Source organism: Spinacia oleracea, chromosome 3, assembly GCF_020520425.1.
Source record: "Spinacia oleracea cultivar Varoflay chromosome 3, BTI_SOV_V1, whole genome shotgun sequence".
In the NCBI taxonomy this organism is placed as follows: Eukaryota; Viridiplantae; Streptophyta; class Magnoliopsida; order Caryophyllales; family Amaranthaceae; genus Spinacia; species Spinacia oleracea.
In genome coordinates, this window is record NC_079489.1 from 63,595,893 (window position 1) to 63,598,400 (window position 2,508).

The 2,508-nt window shown below is 50.9% G+C and overlaps 1 long non-coding RNA gene across 1 annotated transcript; it reads right to left on the reverse strand.

Annotated features, from left to right (window-relative positions):
- Positions 1–642: 642 nt before the first annotated feature.
- LOC130470243 (uncharacterized) lies at positions 643–1,228 on the reverse strand. The gene is made up of 3 exons (XR_008930186.1): positions 1,095–1,228; positions 911–1,018; positions 643–831 (listed from the first exon to the last, which is right to left on the reverse strand). It is a non-coding gene; the product is annotated as an uncharacterized lncRNA (long non-coding RNA).
- Positions 1,229–2,508: the final 1,280 nt, after the last annotated feature.

Sequence of the window (2,508 nt, forward strand, 5' to 3'; positions counted from 1 at the left end):
AAAAAAATTCAAATCATGGCTAGAACTACGCGCGACCTGATTCTGACAAGATACGTAGGCAATCCTTATTAAGGATTCGGTCCAATAAAAATTAAAAAAATACTAAAGTCATGGAGCACATCAAGAAAAAAGGATATTACAAAGGGCACTATACCCAACCCATGCTCGGGCAAGGCCAAATAGAATGAAAACAAAGCACCCAGAATTTTCAGGAACGAGCCCAACAAAGGAGTATGGCACGAGTAGGCAAAAAACGAAAAAATAGTGAACATGCATATGTAATACCCCAAGTAGCCGGCTAGTCTAAAAATATGTGTGCACTCTTGTATGAACTCATTATTTTCATGGAATTCTTTCTCTTTTCGAAATTCGTCGTTGGTTTAGAAAGCTAATATTGCTATAATATGTTGAGGCAAAGCCCATGGAAGGCTCAAAACATTCTTGCACCCAAAATTCGCAATAAAATAAAATATATATACATGCGGAATACAAGAATGAATATATACGAAACAGGAGGTAAGCCTAAGACTCGTCATCAGCTTCATGTCTCCAAGCCTCGCCGGTCCATCCACTCCACTCCCCGTGGTATGAGGACCCCCAGCCAGAATCACCCCAAAAATGAGGCTGTGGCCGCAACTCGGGGCTAGGCTCTCGAGCCACCGACACGGAACGTCGCCTACGCTCCGGCTCGGACCTCTCCCCGGAAGAACTCACCCCCACATCGGAACGGCAATGCCGTAGGGGCGAGTGTCGTGCTCTCTCTCTCTCCTCACGACCGCGTCCCCCACCCGAGGGATCTGCGTCGTCGGCCCCGGCTCGTCCAGCCCCCGTCTGAAAAAACAAAAGGAGGGTGAGTAACTAAAAGCCAAACAAAAGGTACAGATCAAAAGAAAAAAAGAGGGCACATTACCCGAGTGGAGTGGGGGCTCCTGCAAGAAAGTGCAGATCGGGCCCGAACCAACGCGGACTTCAACCGGTTGATCACCCCCACCATCGCGTTGGCCGTACGGGCCGGAACCTGAAACAGGAATGTTAGTAACAAAAGAAAAAAAAACAAAAGATATAAGAAGAGTGCACAAATAAAAGGTGCATACCGCCTGTACTCCCTCAGGGAGCGGAGCATGGAAAACCCGGTCTTCCGGGATAGTCTCCACAATCTCGGATCCACTCTCTCCGGTATACGAGATCCGAGCATCGGGAAGCACCCATCCCCCTAACGAAGGGTCAGAATACTCCTGCACAAAACACAGTAAACATAAACACATAGGCACGAGCATGAAAACCCTAACAAAAAAAATCAGTACAAAAAGAGAGAGCAACTCACAACGCCAGGCTCCGGGAGACGAAGGGAAACCTGGATAAACTGATAATAGCTAGCTCCCGCTATCACCAACTCCGTCGCCGGCACACCAGTCCTCGAGTTGACCCTCCACGACTCGCCGATCGAACGAGTAGACAGCATGGTCGCAGGTGGAGGCTTAGGCACCGAAAAAACCCCGACCGTCTGCATACGTACCCGCTCTCCCAGGTACCAGACATGGTCGCGGCGGCCAACGAACAAGACCCGCATCTGGCTCAGGGCATAACTATCCCTGATCGAAGCATAAGTACCCCTAAAGGAGAGCCATGGGGTCCAAACCACCTGTTTCATACAGACACGGTCAGATCTCGCACATAGAAAATAAAAGAAAAATGATGAAATACGAGATAGAGGATAAGATTCTGTACATGCTCAGGGTTCCCGTCCCGAATGAGGTCCCACACGGTATCGGGCGGTGGACGCGCAGTCAGCTTCTTCTACCAACCCCAACGACGACCGGCAGGGTACTCCAAAGGCCTCTGCCCCTTTCGGGGAGCCAGCCAAGGCAAGTGCTCAAAAGCCCACAGCTATAAGAGGAAAAGACAATAAAACGTCAAAAAAAGGGGCCCGATAAAAGCGAGAAAACAAAAGAAAGGCTAGGCACATACCTCGATCAAACGCGGCACTCCCGCCAATGTAATGACAAAGTGACGTCTACACGGGTCCGAGTCGCGCACCACCAAACTCATCTGGCCGACGAGCGTCGCGTAGCCCAAATCGCCCCAGCAATAGTCACCCAGCGTACACACGTCCTCCACCATGCCTATCCACCTCGAGTTAAAGGTGTCAGTCGGACCCGATAGAAAAGTGGAAGTAATAAAATGGAGGTAGAACAGTCGGGCCTGTCTCGTAGACAACTACTCCACCCCATGCTCCAGGGCCCACATCAGGTCAGCAAAAGGTATCCCACGGGGCTGGTACGAAGGCAATCTCATGCCCATCCACGAGCCCAGGAGCCTGGTACCCTCAGCAACGGTCGGCGGTGGGCCATCCGACCCCAGGCGAACGGGGTTCCCTGTAAAGGTCAAGCCCGTAAAAGCCGTGTAGTCCTCAGGAGTGATCGTCATCTCACCTCAAGGAAAATGGAAAGTGTTGGTGGTATCCCACCACCACCTCATGAACGACCGCAGAAAGGACAGGGAGATGTT